Here is a 19,522-nt window from a genome sequence, read left to right on the forward strand (position 1 = left end):
ACTTATCTGTGGATGTGAGATACAGACCATCCTTGTGGACTTCCCCCATTAGACGGAGAACCTGAATCCTCTACGGAATAATCCATCAGAGAGACGACCAGAATTCACAAGAAGATGGATGCTCTCGCCACAGCGTCACTGAGAAGAGCTCCATTCCACACAGGGAAGTATTAAAACCCCTCTTCACCTCATCCTCCTCAACAGATGACTTTTTCTCCTTTTGAGAAGAAGTGAGGCCAGCACATAAGAAGTCTCTTCCTATCTCTTCCTTGGACTTGAAGTTTATTTATGCCAACTGTCCTATCCAGAGAGCTCCTATCCAAAGCTAACCAGACAGCTACCCACCCCCTGGGACTGTGTTCATTCAGTTTAGCTGAGGCCTTGCCCACCTGACTCTCAGAATCCTCACTTTCCACTCCCATTGTTTCTTGCCAGTGACCCCATCCTACCTGGTTTCCTAGCCTCTGGCCAATCTGCTGCCCACGGTGCCTTCCTAATGTTTAACCTTACTTCTCTGTTTAAAAGTACCTCTGTGGCTTCCCAAATTATAAGTGGGTCAAACTCCCACAATCCCTTATAAATTGGAAGTTATACCTCAGCCCATTCACTCTTCCATTTGCCCAACATTTATCGAGCACAAAACCAATGACAGACACTGGGCTGGGCAGCCCATGACGTGCTTGAAGTAGTGTTCTCTTTGGATAATGTTATAGACCTCACTCTACAGTCTAACCACAGACACTTATCTCCCATCCATCAACCGATATTCACCGAGCACCAAGGCATTAGAAGATGTACTGGGCACTGAAGATATAATAAAAGACTCAGACCAGCCCTCACAAGACCACGGTCTGCCAACGGAAACAACTTTTCATTCTGTCCTTGCTGTGAAGAATCCTCAGGACTCTCCTGTCCAACAGGACAGGTGTAGCCAAGATTTATTAGAAGAAAGGCAAGCCATTAACATACAAGTAACAAAAGCAGAAAAAGAACTGCTTTCATTTTCAGTCTTTAATATATCCAATTATTTTTATTTGCTTTTTTGAAATCTTGAAAATCGCAATCTTGTTTCTACTTTGTTTCATCATTTTCCTATCCAGACACCATATACTTGGTTTAATTTATCCTCCCTAAAGAAAGAAGGCTGTTTCACCCTCTCCTGTTCACTGCTTCCAAACTACTAGTGGAAATGAATTCTATACTCCACCAATGGAAGTTTAAAGCCTCAGTGTTGTAACAGTTAACCTCTATGAAAGGAAAATCCACTCTTTGGTAGCTAACGATTCTTCATGAAATGTGGTAATGTCTTCTATTTAATATGAAAATATCAACCCTGCTTAATTCCTGGATAGAATAATATTGGCAAGTAAGCCTTCCCATTCATCTTCTCAGCCTGGAAAAGTATGAGGATGGCAATGTATCTGCGTGTTTACCACACAAAGGAATGTGCTGTCACAGACCATGTATGTGCAATGGATGATTCTGACACGGGAAGTGCCTGGTGTTTGTTGACCCCAATTACAGAGGAGCAGAATCAGAGGTTAGGACACCTCACCACCATTGCCTTGTGAACCAGCCATCATGATTCTGAGTCAAACACTCTTCCCTCACCTCTTAGAAGACGCTGAAGTGTCACCCAGGGCATGAATGAGAAACAAACACACTGATAACCCCAATGGTGTTATCTTCTCATGTTTCATACATACACTGGTGACAAGTAAGCATGTAGCCAGTAATTAGTCCCTGGAAAATATATCTCCGTATTTCTGGTATCACAGTAAGAAGAGAATGCTAATTCATGCAGGTGGTTAAAAGTCATTTTCTCATGGATGACAGTTCCTAAACTGATCTCTACCGGGGCATGTCAAAATGTGACCCTGGGAACATGGTACCTACATCGAATGTCAAAGTTAACAGGCATCAAAGAAGCAGAACATTCGGCTGAAAAGTAATGCTTGGGTTTCTATCCTGGTGAACAGTGGTGAGTACGTTCCTTTTCCTAAGAAAGCCGAGGGGAAAGGTCTACAGCAAAGACATGAGAATTGAGTGTTGGGCTGTATTACATAGGGTTCAGGTAACACATCAGCAATGTCCCTTTTTTTTTTTCCAACTTGGAATATTTAAAAATATACCTCTTGGGGCACCTGGGTGGCTCAGTCGGTCAAGTGTCCAGCTTTGGCTTAGGTCATGATCTTACGGTTTGTGGGTTCAAGCCCTGCATCGGGCTCTGTTCTGACAGCTAGCTCAGAGCCTGAAGTCTGCTTCAGATTCTGTATCTCCCTCTCTCTCTGACTCTCCCTGCTCACACTGTCTCTCTTTGTCTCTCAAAAATAAATAAAAAACATTAAAAAAATTTTTAAATATCCCTCTTAACTACAGACTGAAAAAAAAAAACTTTAAAAGAAAAAAAAAACCAACTACTTTCATACTCTTCACAGCCTGCTAGAAAAAAAACTATATTTTACTTAATAAATTAGAAATTACCCTGTTCCTGGGGCACCCTGGTGCCTCAGCCGATTAAGCTTTTGATTTTGGCCCAGGTCATGCTCTCACAGTTCATTAGATTGAGCAAAGCACAGGGCTCTGTGTTGATAGTGTGGGGCCCTTTTGGGATTCTCTCTCCCTTTCTCTCTGTCCCTTCCTTCCCTCTCTCTCTCTCTCTCTCTCTCTCTCTCTCTCTCTCTCTCTCCAAACAAACAAACAAACATTAAAAAAAAGAAATTACCTTGTTCTTTCAAGGATCTTCTAGAGTATCGTTGTCCAATGGTAGTATTATGTGAGCCATGTACAGCATTTAAAATTTTTAGTAAAGGAGCGACTGAGTGGCTCAGTTGGTTGAGCATCTGACTTCAGCTTAAGTCATGATCTCAGGGTTCATGAGTTCAAGCCCCACACTGGGCTTTGCACTGATAGCACAGAGCCTGCTTTTAATTCTGTCTCCCTTTTTCTCTGCCCCTCCCCCACTCGCACAGTCTCTCAAACATTAAACAAATTTTTTAATTTTGTAGAAACATTTAAAAAGCAAGAAGAAATTGATTTTAATAATATATTTAACTCTACATATCCAAAATATTATCATTTTAACATATAATCAATGTAAAACTTAAAAAAAATATTTTATATCCTTTTTTCCTAACATTCACACTTCAAAGTCTGCTGTGTATTTTGTACTTAAAGCACATCTCAATTCAGGCACTAAGTAGTCCTCAGAGATATCTGATCTGATTAGACTATGTAAAATGTACCGCTGAAAAAATAGATCTGCATGCCCGAGTTGTCCCAAACATACTTAAAAGTTTTCCAATAACTGAATCAACCAATAGTTATAAATTTTCAATGAACTAAGATAAAATAAAATTAAAAATTCCATGCCTCGGTCACACTAGCCATAATTCAAGTGCTCAAGAGAATGGCTGCCGTAATGGACAGTGCAAACCTAGAGCTTTCACTTTGCTCTTCAGTCAATTCCATCAAGAACGCCCCCCGACGGGGAAAGATGCGTTCACTCATGAACAGAAAACCGAAGATAACTAGCACGCTCCTGATGAGGGAGGCCCGCACTGCGGAAGGTCACTCTCCGTTTATTCAGGAAAAAGATGATCCTTCCTGGTCTAAATAACATAACATGACAGAAAATGCAGTTCCTTAAGCCAAAGTTCAAACTCAAGAGATTTGAAAATGATGCAAATGCTTTCGAGTCAGATTCTGCCTCCCCCTTCTCGTGTCCTGGCGAATTTATGATTGTATTTATTGAGATTCACTAGGTACTAGTTCCATATGCCTCCCTCTACACACAATGCATCACTTAATCTTGCAGCAGTCCTGTGAGACAGGTGAGAGCCAGAGAGGGTGTTAATGACTTGTTCAAGGTCATACACCTAATTATAAGGTGTAGAGCTGGGACTCAAGCCCAGAAAGTCTGACTAGATTTTTTTTTAAAGCCTGCCCACTAGAAGCCTTCTAATACCAACACCCTAAATTCACACTTTCCGAAGATTTCTCATGATTCTCACCCAGGAGACAGGGCAGCACAGAGGAGGTATAATGTGCCACTCTACACTGAGGCAAGGCGGGACCTGGCAGAACACTTCCTCCCTCCTAAGTCCAGCATTCCTTCCCGGGTTTCTGATGTCAGGGAGCCAGGCAGGGGCACGTGTTGCCTGCTTGTACACCACACACCTGCTATCTCTGCCTCTCTGAACCTTCCAATCCACTCTGGGAGGAAGGGCCATCTACACATAGCAACATGGGAGATCCACCGGGTAAAGGGACATGCCTTAGGTGACACAGACAACTGGCACCACATTTGGGATCCCAACCTGGGTCTGTGTCCAGCAGAGACGGCACCTCCCCAGACTGCAATGACTCTTTGTTCAAGAGAAACCCTGCACCAAGTGGATATAATGGGAGTAGTCAGATTTCTCGGTAATTCCACACTGTTACTTCAGAAAGGCCATTATTAGGTCCTACTTGGTAAAGTTTTATTGTATTTGTATGTGATGAATTCACAATTAAAAACAAAAAAAGACACATAGAAGGTGAGTTTTATCTGCCTAAATCTTCAGAAAGGGGGTTTTCAAGGATGAACATGACTTCTGAAGGCACTGGCAGAATGGAATTGGCTCTTCCCCAGAGCTGGATTCAACAGGCCGGCCTGGCAGTGATCCAGGGTGACACCCCACAATGGGGGACTAAAGCATCACTGGAATACATGGGAAATCTGGAGCCACTTAACTCAGGGGCTCACATGTGACTCCTCACATAATGGTCAGAACGGCAGTTTGACCTGTTTCCACTCAAATAGACAGTGCGTGGGAGGTGAAGTAAGCCCCCTCCTCACCGGCACAGACCTGTCTCTGGTGAGCACATTTCCCCTCGCAAAACTTTCTGAGCGATAACAGGTCTCACTGTCAACCCCAATACCACCTGGCTGACAGGCCTCTGAAAGTCTGGACCCAAACAATAAAAGGTAGAGTGTTATTAACAAAATTTTAAATAGGCTTATGAACACCTGGTTCAGAAAATCCCACGTAATAAATCCCTGATTTTCAACATAGAGGAAAAAAATATATATATATATAGGTGTGTGTGTGTGTGTGTGTGTGTGTGTATATATTTTTTAAAGTCTTTATCAATAGAAATTCAGTTTCACCTACTCCCAGTTAATACATATGGGACAGATATTTAAAGATTATCAGTTTGATATGGTGCCAACAACTAACCTTCATAGGACACCTACACATCTTGGGTCACTCACGGTTTTCCCATGAGAACTTTGCTCAAATAATTTCATAAATCATAAGTGTTTACAGTTCCCACAAAAAAAAATTCCAAGCTTCCTAATCTGACCCAAGCAGTAGTAGCTGTTAGAACAATTTCATAACATTTGAGAAATCAACAGTTCAATTCATGTATAAGAGCAATTTTTCCTTCCCCAGAATCTGTACGCTAAAAAAATACATCACCTTTCTAAAAATGAGGTGGTGTCTGTGAACATATTCCGGGAATTCCCCGAATGTGGCAGGCCCTCCCGGATGGGGTGTCAGTGGGTCTCAAAATCCAAACCGTGTCCTGGCTCCCGTGGCATGAGCCACATCCTCAAGTTCAAAACAAGGCCCTTAGAGGATGAGGTTGAATACCATCTCCTTTTAAGAAGCAGGAATGGATCAAGGTTTTTAAAAATAATTATTTAATTGCTTTTCCTGAATGCATACTGTAGGAAATTACTTAACCCCTGTTATTATTACTAATACTTTAGAAAGTAACTTTTATAAACCGGAATCTATAGACTTATGCGTAAATAACCTATTAGTCAACTGTTTTCAACTCTTATTTAGGCAGTTCTCCTACCAGAGCTGTCATCAAGCAATAAAAGTGGGTAATGTGAATTAGTCATCTCTACTTCCCCTTTCACAGAGAAATGGTAACAACTGGTAAAGTGGCCCACAGAAACCTCAAAAGAGAAGACAACTTAAAGTCAGCTCTGCCCACCATAAAGAATTTTTAAATTTGTTGATGAATGGTGACAAGAACAAAGCATGTCAGAATAGAAATGCGGAAATTATAGCATCAAATTTAATACCATTTTGAAACTTCACAGGGCCTTTTATAACATTTGCGTATATTCACCCAAGAGGTATTTCTAACCAATAATTAAATAAACAAACAAAATGAAACACAAGTGTTTACCATTCAATGTCTACAAGTTTGACACACTGAACCTTTTTCAAGAAGTAATTTGCCACCCTGCTGGAAAGAGTATCCCAAGAATCATTATAATAAGGGTATCTGATTTCAACCACTTACCAATTATATCTGTATGAATGCTGGTAAGCCTCAATGAACAACTTCAGAAAAATGTCACCTGGAAAAACAAAGTGAAAAAAACTTAGATTTTTTTTAACATAAAGAAGACTTGGCATACAATTTTATGTCTTATTAAAATACGTGATGTTTTAAATATTGGCCCCCAGGCAGCAGATAGTTCAACTTCCATTAAACATAGTCACCCATTCTTTGAAACACTGATGTATTAACACAAGGTCCAAACCAGAAAAAAAGAGAGTAGAGGGGAAGGTACAGCCCATGAATACGGACATTTTTGCATCCTTTCCTTTCCCCTCACAAAGAGATCAATTTGAGGGTACTTTGTCCTTGAGGGCACTTTATGAACAGCCATGAAAGGTTCAAATAATTCTGAAACAAATTGAGGAATGAAATATAAAATTGTGAATAAGTAAACTACCCTGGCAGTGTTCTATATCCTTTTCTGTTACTCTGTTAACTTTTTTTAAAAAATAAACTCACAAAGATGTCCAAGACTGGAGAAAGGGAAAAATAGTCATTACAACTATAGCACAGTAAAGAAAGGACTCAAGAAATAAGAATTTATAGGGGAGTAGGGGCGCCTGGGTGGCTCAGTCAGTTAGGCCTCCAACTTCAGCTCAGGTCAGATCTCATGTTCGTGGGTTCGAGCCCCACGTCAGGCTCTGTGCTAACAGCTAGCTCAGAGCCTGGAGCCTGCTTCTAGTTCTGTGTCTCCTTCTCTCTCTGCCCCTCCCCCACTCATGCTCTGTTTCTCTCTATATCAAAAAATAAATAAAATATTTTTAAAAATTTATATAAAAAAAGAATTTATAGGGGGGCCTGAGTGGCTCAGTTACTTAAGTGTCCAACTTCAGCTCAGGTCATGATCTCACCATCCATGAGTTCAAGCCCCGCATCAAGCTCTGTGCTGACAGTTCAGAACCTGGAGCCTGCTTCAGATTCTTGGTCTCCCACTCTCTCTGTCCCTCCCCTGTTCACGCTTTGTCTCTCTCTGTCTCTCAAAAATAAACATTGAAGAAACATTTAAAAAAAGAAATAAGAATTTATATAATGATTTGTTTATTTAGAAATCAAGTATTCCTTTTGGTCCTCTCAAAGTCTTAATGGTTGTAACCTTAGAAGATTATAAGCCTATTAACATAGTCACAAAACAAAGAATCCAAAAATGTTTATTCAGCAATGTTTTGAAATATTAAACATAAATGAAACAAATTTCTAATGTAAAATATCACAGTTATCATTTGGTTATTTTACATTATCAGTTACATTATGCTGATCTTACATATCAACATATGATACATATAATCAGCATAATGTGATATCAGATTATAACTTCTCCAGACAGGCAGTATTTCCATTGACAGGTGAAAAAACTAATGTTGAAAGAAGCAAAGAAATTTCCCCAGCATCACAAACACCCAGAGTTTCCAAATTGCATCTTTTCATCCTACCATGCAGCCCCTTGAAAACACCTTCTACTCTAACACCTGCTAATCTACTAACTACCTCCCCAGACAGAAATCTGACCTTCTTTAACACAAAAAACTCTGGAAAAGAAATCAACTAGCAGATAAAATTAACTTGTGCTTTTTGTATGTTTAAAAGTAATTTCTTCACTTCAAAATGATTACCTACTCATGCTATTATTTAGGAACTATAATGTAACATTGTATAGGAGTAAAAATTGAGAAATAAAGGGTTGAGAGTTCAAGAAATAGTAAATACACAAACAGGAAAAGACAGATGAAACAAAATATTCAACAGCCTCAATTCTCCTGACAAACAGAAAAACAGGAAAAATCTCCGTGTCCGTTTTCTATAATCAAACTTTGAAATATCCCATCATCAAGTTTTGATAATGGAGTGTGTACTACCAGGCCACAAATACCCACATTTATGTTCAGGTAACTAGTTTAATAGTAGCAGCATCAGTATTAATCTAAACTGAACCTGAGGTGGAAAAGCCAGTGTGGGGCTCAAAGGTTTCTCCATCTAAAGCTACGATTTTAGTTCAATAACAAATTTGAAGATAGTGAACAAATGTCACTACGTTTCACTTTATAAAACATAAATACATAGAAGAATTCTGAACTCATAAGATCCTTTGTTATAGTAGCTTAGGGGAGTTATGATTTGTTTTAAGTGGTTCTTTATAAGTTAATCACTCATTAAATTCCAAGCATTTCCACTATTTAATTTTACCCCTTCAGGGAAAATCACAGGAAGTCATGATCAGTATTTTTATCTGAAGACTGCTTCTGTGAAATAAGCCACTAGGATTATTATAAATGGGTCTGTTATGATGGAGCTCTTGATCAACACTTCATTACCCCTCCAAGCTGAATTGGCACAGTTCAAAATCAAAGATAACATTAAAAAAAACCCTTTTGTTCGATACGACACAAGCAAAGCTCTAGACTGTCAGGACAGATCTCCAGCTTCTGACAGTAATAGAGAAGGCAGGGTCATATCCTGATTCCCACCTAAAGCTTTCCAAACTCGCAGTGCCAGTAAAACACACTTCCTAGAATAAATAAATTTGGTCTGAAGTGCTGAAGAAAAAAACGCATTTAGGAATAAGTTTTCAGGATCATGATTAGCCTTTTCTGACAATAAAGTCCTATCTTGTGAAATTGCCAAAATGACCAGAAAGATACAATGTGACACTAGGGTATTATCTCCTTCTATTTTTTAAAAATGTTCTTTTAAAAATTCAGTAGACTAAAAATATATTAAGTCAGAGTGCCCTCAGAAGTTCACAAAAAATTAGTTACGGTATTAGGCATGAACTGTCAGGCACTGTTCTATGTCCTTGGTGGGGATTTACTCACTTCTCAGAAGAACCCTGAAGTAGGTACTAATATTATCCCTCTTTAAAGATGAAGAAGCAGGCATGGAGAAGTTTAAAGAACTCTCTGGAAGTTACAAGAGTGTGAGAAGTGAAAATTCAAGTCGGTGCACAGGAACACATTCACTGCTAACAGCTGTACTATACAGGCAGGGCAAAAAGTTAGCCCCATTCTAAATTTGAGGGAAATAAAATTCTGAGGAGTAAAGACTGACTTCCCCCCCAAATCATATTGCTACTCCGCAATGGGTCCAGAAGAGAACCCCAGGGCATCCAACTGCAGTGTTGGTGCTACTTTTTTTTATTTGCTTGTTTTTGTTTTAAATTCTGTTAATTAACATGTAACTCGGGGCACATAGGGGCCTCAGTTGGTTAAGGGTCCGACCTCTGCTCAGGTCATGATCGCGTGGTCTGTAAGTTCTAACCCAGCGTTGGGCTCTGTGATGACAGCTCACAGCCTGGAACCTGATTCAGATTCTGTGTCTCCCTCTCTCTCTGCCCCTCCCCTACTATCATTCTGTCTCTCTCTCTCTCTCTCTCTCTCTCTCTCTCTCTCAAAATTAAATAAATGTTAAAACAACAACAACATGTAACTCAGTGAAGACACTGCCTTTAATTCTGAGAAGACACTTCAAGGTCCTCTCAAGGGCTGCAGCCACTATAAAACACCTAGTGTAGCGCACACAGACGTGTTATGCTGCCATTTCACCGGTTTCCATTTCTCTTTGTGCAATTATGTCTTCGCTTACTGGTTAATAAACACAGAGGAGCTTATAAAAAGCAGAAATATAAGTCTTTATTACTATCATTCTTTCATCTTCATTGTTATAGATCAGTAGTCTCCCTGACCATTGACGTTATTTATAACCCAAGAAAGGCAGGCATTATTTACTTAGCAAGTATCCTAAATGAAATTAAAACCATCATTCTTCTTGCACATTAAGGAGTTAAAAAGTTTTTACTTCCCATTCATCTCCATTTGGGTTGCGTGCCCTTCTGTTCCACTTCCGGAGATAGGGGGAGAAACAATAGCTCCCTTCAGTGCCTGAGCACAGCACCCACGTGATAGGCACCAGCTCTTATTTACTGAAATGAATTGAATTGCCAAAAACAGGAAGCGGAGTTGTAAGACCCCTTTCTCAGTTATAAGTTTCTGTGACTTGCAATGTGCTGATTTGAATTGTTTCATGTAACTCTGTAAAACTAGAACCAACAAGTGTAATTTATTTTGGAAGTTCTAAGGATAAATCTCAGCTCAATTGAAAAAAGAATGTCATAAGAAACAGAGTTGCCACGCAGAGGGCCAGGTTGCCTCTGGGGTGGGTCAAGAGGCAGAGGCTCATGATCACAGAAGCCAGCAAAGGAGAAAGACTTGATGAATGTGCTATGAAAGAAAGAATCATTCCAAGAACCACACGATAGTTCACTACACCCATCCCTGGTGAGAACAGGAGTTCCCATGGCAGAGGACTGGGGAAGTTAAATGAGGCTTGACAACTTGTTTTCTCCTGTGACCCACACAATGACTAGAAGGCAACTGGAGTGGGGGTGCAGGGCAGACGTCATTTATTATTCCTACTTTACAGACTAAGCTAAATCACACAATTAGTAAATGCTAGATCCTGCAACATGGTGCTTTTCAACCATCATACTTATTCATCAAGGATGAGGGCAAGGAAGGGCCCCCAAAGACTTGAAGCATGGAAATGAAACCGAAGGCAACATGCTAAAAGCAAAATATGGTAAGAGCCCTATTACTCTTACAAACTACTCTATTTCCACCTAAGAAGTACTCTAGTGTTTCGTAGACAACTCTCTAGGCTCTGCTTGACTTGTATCAACTAAAGGAATAATCATCCAAACCCTACTTCACTATGCTCTGTTGATACCATATGTGCTTGTGTATGGTTCACATTTTAAGTGGAGTTGGTGGCAGCCTAACAGACACAAAAGGCAGGGTCTCATTTTTGCATCTAAAGCATAAACTGTTGTTCATGGACAGGACCAGGAGAATCTCACACTTGCATCTAACAATGGGAATTTAACAGAAATGGGTCAGCCACTGAAGACTGCTCAGCCCTGCAAGATTGTTAAGGAAAGACATGAGAGTGTCAAATTTCACAAACCTGTCTACAAGCAGAGAGTGGCAGGTTGCCAGAGGCCAGGCTGTGTTAACTCATGCGAAATGCTGGGAACCTGAGCCTCTCCCTTGCCCGCCCTGCCACTCAGCTGCGCAGTGAATGACTGAAGTTCAAGTTTCTAGAGACCTCAGAGTCTATAAGCCAAATGTTGTTAATCACAGAAACTTCCTTTCACTCTTAAGGAAGGAGAAACTACTTGATTCAAAAATCACATCAACATGAGGCTGTTAAAGGGTAAGTTTTCAAATATCTGAAAACAACAGAATAACCTACCAGTGTGCCAAAAACAAGTCAGACTCAATTATACTGCCTTTTAACACATCAGGTCTGGGCACCATGTTCATTCACATAATCGTTAGCCTTTCCCCAACACTGAGTAGTAAATCTCCTGGGCCAGAAGCTCCTTGAGACGAAACCTGACTCTAGCTTACTCCTTTACATATCTCCTGCACTTAGCACAGTGCATGACACAGAGTAGACACTTTATAAATGTTTACTAAATAAATAAATGGATTATTTCCTACAGATAGAAAAGGCAGGATAGGGGGAAGAGAGAAATACAGGATCGAAAGGATGGAGAAAATCACCACAAAGATGACAGCAGGAATTTCAGGAGGAGAAAGTACTAGAGACAAAGGATGAGTCAGCAGGCATGGAAGACAGTGGTGGAGTCCACCCTGGGGGAGTCCTCAAGTGGGTGTGTTTCAAAATACCAAGGTCTGGACCGCCCTCCATGATATCCTTGGAATATGAGTGGTGGAAGAAGGTGACCAGGGCATGTGTGTATTAAGGGCCTGTTAGTAATTCTCAGAAATGCTCCTCCAGAGGACAACTACTCTTCTTGCCCTTCTGTCTTGTAACCTTGAATATAGCTATGTGATCATTCTGCGAGAGATAGACAGTTTGTGAATACTGTCGAGCACTGGCAATGAGCAAATCTCATGAAATGCCTTAAGCACTTGTCGAGAAGAAGTCACTGATGATGGACAGACATAGGTTGTTAAAGGCAGACGGGAGTGCGGCTTGCTCAGAGAGCAGGCCAAGGCTAACAGGTGGCCATGCAGGTAGCGTGGACCCAAAGTGCCGACAAGCCCTTTCTCTGTCTGACATGTCCTAGCAGTCTGCACTCTAACTCTAGGCATAAACTTTAGACAACAGACCAAGGTTTCTCAAAAACATGCCAAGATTTAAACTAGAAATAAACAAAGGCTACATATTAAAAACATTTCCAAAGAGGGTAATACAGACACATTCAGGTGAGAGCATATATACAGCAAGGAGAGATGCTGTTCCCAGGCTGGCTGGCAGTTATAATCCCCTTAAAGTTCGGGAATGAGCCCGTCTGGCCTGTGGAAAGACACAAAGACCCTTGCATTAGCGTCACCTTCACACAGGTTAAACTCACTGAGGGGGCAAGGCTGTTACACTATCAAAACAGGCTAACTTGCCATTCTGGAAACGTCTTTCTTTGAAAGGATTTGCAATATCCTACAAATGAATGAAAGAAATCTGAGAGTCTCTGCTTCCAAGCAAGGCTGATTCCAGTGGTAAAAGACACTGTGCTTTTGGAGGCCCGGCTCCTCTAACTAAAATATTTATCCTTTTCATTACCTTGCATATGCTAAAAGCACTTATCTGTCCACTACTTTATCCACCCCTTGTCAAAAATTATCTCTTGGGCACCCATGGCCTGCCAGGCACCAGGGAGACCAGAACAAACAAGACATCATTTGCTCCTCCCAAGAAAAGTATTGTCCCTCCTGCAACCTCAGCAGTCCTCTGCCTCGGTGCCGGGGTGCTTCTTGGGACTTCCAAGGGTCCCAAGACCCACAAAGGGTCGGGTAGACATTGCATACACCACAACATATGTGGGTCACTGCTATCTCTCCCAGGTGGACTTATGTCTTCGGTTTCAAGTCTACATAACCAAAGGCTTTGAGCTTTTCTAAAACCTTGACACTAGTGAGCAAGGAACTGGATTTGGGGGAAGCAGAGCCAGAGAAGGGGAAGCTTCGCCCACCTCTTGGAGAGCTCAGAAAGGCCTGTGTCATCTCAATAGGAGTGAGGATGACTATGAAGACATTTTGGAGGAATAAAATCACTTCAAATGCTAACTGTGTGAGGACAGTATGACTAAGCTTTTACCACTTGCCAGGGAAGGCTTCCTTTTTTTTTTTTTTTTTTTTTTTTTAACATTTATTTATTATTGAGAGAGAGAGAGAGAGAGAGAGAGAGACACAGCATGAGGAGGGGAATAACAGAGAGAAGGGGAGACACAGAATCTGAAGCAGGCTCCAGGCTCTGAGCTGGAACCAACAAACTGCTAGATCATGACCTGAGCTGAAGTCAGACGTTTAACCAACTGAGCCACCAAAGCTTCCAAGAAATTTGTAAAATATCTGTATCTTAACAAAACAAAGGGTACGTGCCCTTAGTAAAACATTTTTATAAACCTTAGGATAGTACTAAGTCTTGGTCAGTAATGAACAGTGTGATTTATCAATACAAATAAACCCCAAAACATCTTAGCAGTGGAGCCCTGAAATGAGGCCCACTTCCTACAGGCACTACCCCACAAGGGGGCCCAAGCACAGCCACTGCTCTCTAGGGAGGAAGCTAATGAGGTACCTACCTACTCATGAAATCTCCTGGAACAACTCTGCTTACCTAAGCAGAGGTATGTACACACCTAAAAGATAAAGATTTAGCTAAAAAAATTTTTTAATGTTTATTTATTTTTGAGAGACAGAGAGACAGAGTGTGAGCAGGGGAGTGGCAGAGAGAGGGAGACACAGAAACTGAAGCAGGCTCCAGGTTCTGAGCTGTCAGCACAGAGCCTGACGCAGGGCTCAAACCCACAAACCGCAGATCATGACCTGAACTGAAGTTGGCCACTTAACCGACTGAGCCACCCAGGCAAACCCATAATGATTTAGTTTTAAAGAAAAAAAAATTATTACACATGACAGAGATTGTATCACTAAATCACTGTATTTATAAAGTCCTTCAAATAAAACTTGAAGTGGTTCGGGGACAAATTCTCTAACAGATTAGAGAAAATAAAGGCAAATACACTAAAACCAAAATAACATCAAAGCCGTGTGTGGAAGATGCCAGAACTTTCTGGGAGAGTCCCTGCCACACATTATCCCATTCCTAATGGGCACCGAGACCAAGGGTGACTCCAGAGCCCCACAATCCTTCACTGGAAGGGCCACCGCATGTCCGTCCTGCCCCTTCCTCGCCCTGGTCGAGACCTGCCTTCCCTCCCTGAAGCTTTCAAGTATGACAGTCTAGTCTCTTCTTGTGGCACCGCACAACAGAGGTTTTTCAAAACACAAAAATGATTAATCTTCTAGCCAAGAAGGCAGAGGCTTCTGTAACAGCCCTGAGAACCAGAACTTGCCATGACTGTCTTTATAATCAGAAGGACGAACACAGGATAAGGGGGTTAGGAGGAAGCAATGCTCTCGGGGCAGCAGCAGCTGGGAAGAAGAGAAAGGGAAAAACCTAACCTTCTTTCTCCATCTTTCCTTTCCCAAGGACGGCACTTAAAGTCACTTTAATGTAATTTGACTTCTTAGAACGCACCTGATCCCAGCTTACTTATCCTAGGGATTTGCTAGCCATTGTCCTTCACAAGTCATGGTGCTGTGATCCCTCATTATGTGGCCTGCTTTGACCCCAACTCTGATGTTGTGTCCTCCAAACTTCACTGCTGAGGCTCCAAGGTCTTTGAGACTGTGACTGTTTGCCTCTAAGTCTTCCCCATCTCCATACATGAGAATCTGCTCAAGACACAACTCGAGTGCCATCTTCTCTGAAGCCTTCTCTGAACTTACTCTTGCCTTTGCCCTCTTCCCACCACTCCTTTCTCTGAGCTCATGCAGACCTCTGGGCATGGTTCTATGTCACACCCAGCGTACGTCTGACTCCCTGTTCCAAGTCCATCCACCCAACTGCTAACATTTACAAACTCTGTCTTAGGCAACATTATAAAAATGGCCATGACTCAGTCCTTCACTAGGAAAGACTAACAGAGGGGCACCTGGGTGGCTCCGTCGGTTAAGTGTCCGACTCTCAGTTTCAGCTCAGGTCATGATCTCACAATTTCATGATTTAAGCCCCTTGTCAGTCTCTGCACTGACAGTAAAGAACCTGGTTGGGATTCTCTCTCTTTCTCCCCTTCCTTATGCCCCTCCCCTACTTGCACTATCCTTCCCTCAAAATAAATAAACTTAAAAAAAAAAAAAAGAAAGGAAAGACTAACAGAGGGTGAGGCAGGACCTCCCCAAATCACTGATATTCATATGCCTCATCCCCTCATTTCATTCAAGTCTCTGTTCAAAGGTCACCTCCTTCTATCATCGCCCTAGGTAAAAAAACAAAAACAAAAACAAAAACAAACAAAAAAAAAGCCAGCACAACGCGCATCCTCTCAGGCTGCAGCGCTGTCTGTCATCCTTACCTGGTCTCATTTTTCTCCATAGCTCTCCCCACTGCCTAACACCCTTCCACAGAGACAGATGGATGATACAGATACATCTAGATCTATAGATAAAGATTAAGTTAGTTGTTTGTCCACTAGAATATTAGCTCCATTAAGATAAGACCTTTCATTATTTATTTTCCTTTTTTCTTAAGTTTATTTACTTTTAGGAGAGTGAAAGTGGGGGATGGGTGGAGAGAGATGGGGACAGAGTATCTGAAGCAGGCTCTGCTATGACAGCTGTGAACCCGATGTGGGGCTTGAACTTGTGAGAGCGTGACGGGAGCCAAAGTCAGATGCTCAACCGAATGAGCCACCCAGGAGCCCCAAAGACAAGACCTTTAATGTGCTTTCGTTTGTGCTGTACAGATCCCTAATATCTGGAGTAGCGCTTGAGACAGTGAGTTCTCAGGGAATACTGGCTGGTGAATACATGGATGGGCAGATGATAATGTCTGGACCAAAACAGGGAACCAAGAGAAAAAGGGAGATCAGGTGAGGATATGACAGAAAATTTGCTCACTGAGACCTTTAAGCTTCAAGATCCTGCCTGGGCAACCAGGGAAGGGAGATTCAAGTAGGCATGGCGAGGAACTGAGGCAAGGTTAGTGCAGGTGATATAGTCTAGGAAATTAGCACCATACAGGAGGTGACTGGAGCCACAGGTAAGGGTGAGATTACCTTGAGAAAAGCATGTCAAGTGAGTAAGGGAAGGGCCAGCTATTAAGAGCATCCACCTTGTAGGCATGTGTTCACTGCAGGAATGGGTGCATGTGAAATACCCGGTCTCTCCATCTCTTCAAGGCTTAGCCAAATTAGACGGCAAGTGCTCAATAAACACTTATTGAATATACGGACACCTTTGAGACTAATAAAGACCATTTTTAGTGCCACCGTAGCCTATAGTGTTTGGGCATAACATAGATTTGAGAACTGTATGTTTACAGAGGGTGTTTTTTCTTTTGGAGGACTCCAAGTTAACTGCAATCTGATTGAAGATGAAGAGATTCTCCAGCAAGACCTACAGCATGAAATAATGTTGTCTTCCTTTTTATTATCTAGTGAGGGAAAGACAACAGGCAGGAACACAATTACCAGAAAAGGGGTAGGAAAAGCAAAAACTCTTTGCTACTAGGTCCGTGAACACGAATGTCTACCATGGCATAAGCACTGTAGTTACAGATTTAGACCTACAACCACAAGGGGGAAAAAAAACCTTGCTGCCACAGACTAAAAAGTAGTGACAAATGTGGCATTTGAACTAAAGTCAAAGGATGAGTTAAATGTAAAGGTCCAATTTCAAGAAAGAAAAAAAATCACTGGTTGGCTTACGTGGTTTGCTTTTAAGTCTATGGTTAACTATAGCTTACCTAAAAATAAGCACCCAAAGTCAATGATGGGAAAATAAACGTCACGATGAGTGGCCCAGTCAGAAGACTTAGTCAACGAAGTGAAGTCCAACACCAATACCAATCAACCACTGAAGCAAATGCGCTGAGTCGCTGTTCTAAGTGCTGTCCCGTCTTTAGGTGGAGGGACCCTGAGGTTCCACTCATCAGGACAGAGGAGGAAGCAGGCAGATTTCTTCCCCAGCTACATCTAGAGTGTCTCTGCTTTTACTTTTTTTATTCTAAACTGAAATTCCAAGGAAAATGGTGTTTGAAGAAATCACTCACTGTTAAAACAAACATTTTGAAAGCCACTGACCTGGCAAAAAATGAATTCAGGAGATAAAAATCAACAAAAGTTTTAAAATTCTAATTTTTACACCCGGTTTTACAATTGGCTCATTAAGAGTATCTTAATGGTGATCACTGTGGGGGGGTCACTGGGCAGATTAAGAGATGCTTAAGTTTTCTAATTCTTTAATGTTTGAATTCTATAGAATCAAAATGAATACTTTTCTCACCAAAAAAAGGGGAGGGGGTCGAGATACTTTACTTCAGACCACTCATCTTTACTATTATTCATGGAAAACAAGTTATAACTAAATAAAATTGCTTCCCTAGGCAAAGATGAAATCCTACAGAGGCTTCATACATTGCTATGTTTGTGCTAAGAAACAAGAGAAAAAGTTCCATATTTAAATAATAGTAAACACCTATTCATATAGAACCTTTCTCTAGGGGAATTATATGCATTGGAATAACATTTTCCCCCCAAACAACTTCCGTTAAGATGCCTGTTCCTTTACATATGCAAATCAAGGGCTTCAAATTTCCATTACAAAACTGTGTTTAAATGAAGAAATGAGAACAAGTAAAGAGAATGAATGATGATCTTAAGTTAAAAGCGAATTTCTCTTCTAATGGAGCCCTTCTCCCAGTTCCCAAAAACTATGAAGCACTATTTCAATAATCTCTACTCTAACTTAGTGGAGGGAGTTTTGTCTTCAGATCGGAGAGACCCACAAATAGCAGGCACTGAGATGCTGGCTCACAATGAATATTTTACATTTTCCTTTTAGCTGTCAAATATGCAAGCTGGGTGCCCTCTAGCCACCAATGTGAATGCCAAGCCATCCACTACCAGGACAAAGGCCCAACGAGGTCCCAGGAGGAAAAGCTGAATCCGGATATCCTTCCACACTCTCACCCGCCCCAGGACCCACGCTGTACATGTGAGAGGCAGCTGGTCGGAGTTAAAAGTACAGTCTGGCCTCACAGCCCCGCCCAGCTAACTGGCCCACAGAGCAACTGAACCCTGACCTTGGCCTCACCATCCCCATTCTCTAACCAAGTGTGTTAACTGGCTGCAGATTCTTGAACTACGTCTCAGATGCATTCCCACACACACACACACACACACACACACACACACACACACAAAGTGATAGGACATAATTTTCTCTAGTGAGGAAAAATGGTTTTATTTATTAAGAGCTAACCACTTGCTAGCAAATTCGACTACAATCAATGGTAAACAAGAACCCACAACTGCTTTAAATCCCTTTCTCCACAAGACTTTTCTGTGTCAGAGGGTTGGAGATGCCTCACTGAAATCTCTGGAAGACATTTTCCTGAAACAATTCTGCTGATGCATAGGTTTTGGTTCCCAAGCTTTCATTTGCATGAACTGAAGACTCTTCCTGCTAGAGCGGGATGATTGTTCCTTCAGCCAGGCCTTCTGCTCTCGCTGTGTGCAGTCCTCAGTCACCAAAATGCCACAACCTCGACACTCCCTAGACGTAACTCAGAACTACTTAGGGCAGGAAGGACATGGGAGATGATCTAGCACAAAGCCCTCATTTCACCTAAGCGGTCCAGAGATGTGAAGTGACCAAAAAGTATTGGTGGCAGCCTGGGAACAGCCACTGAGGCCCTCCCTCCTAATCCTGTTTCCTATCAGGGGATTAAACACCAGGTTCCTCAGGACCCCTGGGTCACGGGAGGGAGGGGGCAGTGACAAGGGGAGGGTGCACTCCGCTGTGCCTCAGAAACCCCAGGGCGGGAGGCAGCTGGGCTGGGTAACTGCCCAGAACGGCTACAGTTGATAGACGAGGGTTAAACACAAGATTTTCTATGAAAGAAAGGGTTTCACTGCAAATAAACAAACATCTTGAAAACCACCACATGGCAGAACTAACTTCAAATAAAAGTTAAGTTAAAAGAGAGAAAGAACTAAAAACATGGGGTCTTATTTTAATGAATGTGTCCTTTCTTAAATGGAACAAGGAAAGAAAACAGTACTAAAACCAAATGTTATAGCTTCGAGTTC

At 41.6% G+C, this 19,522-nt stretch overlaps 1 protein-coding gene across 11 annotated transcripts in view; it reads right to left on the reverse strand.

Annotated features, from left to right (window-relative positions):
• Positions 1–19,522, reverse strand: part of LHFPL2 (LHFPL tetraspan subfamily member 2) — a 165,535-nt gene that overhangs the window by 78,352 nt on the left and 67,661 nt on the right. For 10 of the 11 annotated variants that reach the window (XM_029942484.1, XM_029942475.1, XM_029942479.1 and 7 more), the window contains one exon: positions 6,307–6,364. The gene's annotated coding sequence lies outside the window, so the exon portion shown is untranslated. Of the gene's footprint in view, positions 1–6,306; positions 6,365–12,564; positions 12,664–19,522 lie in introns of all 11 variants that reach the window. The other variant, XM_029942482.1, reaches the window with a different exon arrangement.

The sequence above is a fragment of the Suricata suricatta genome, chromosome 6 (assembly GCF_006229205.1).
Source record: "Suricata suricatta isolate VVHF042 chromosome 6, meerkat_22Aug2017_6uvM2_HiC, whole genome shotgun sequence".
Taxonomy (NCBI): Eukaryota; Metazoa; Chordata; class Mammalia; order Carnivora; family Herpestidae; genus Suricata; species Suricata suricatta.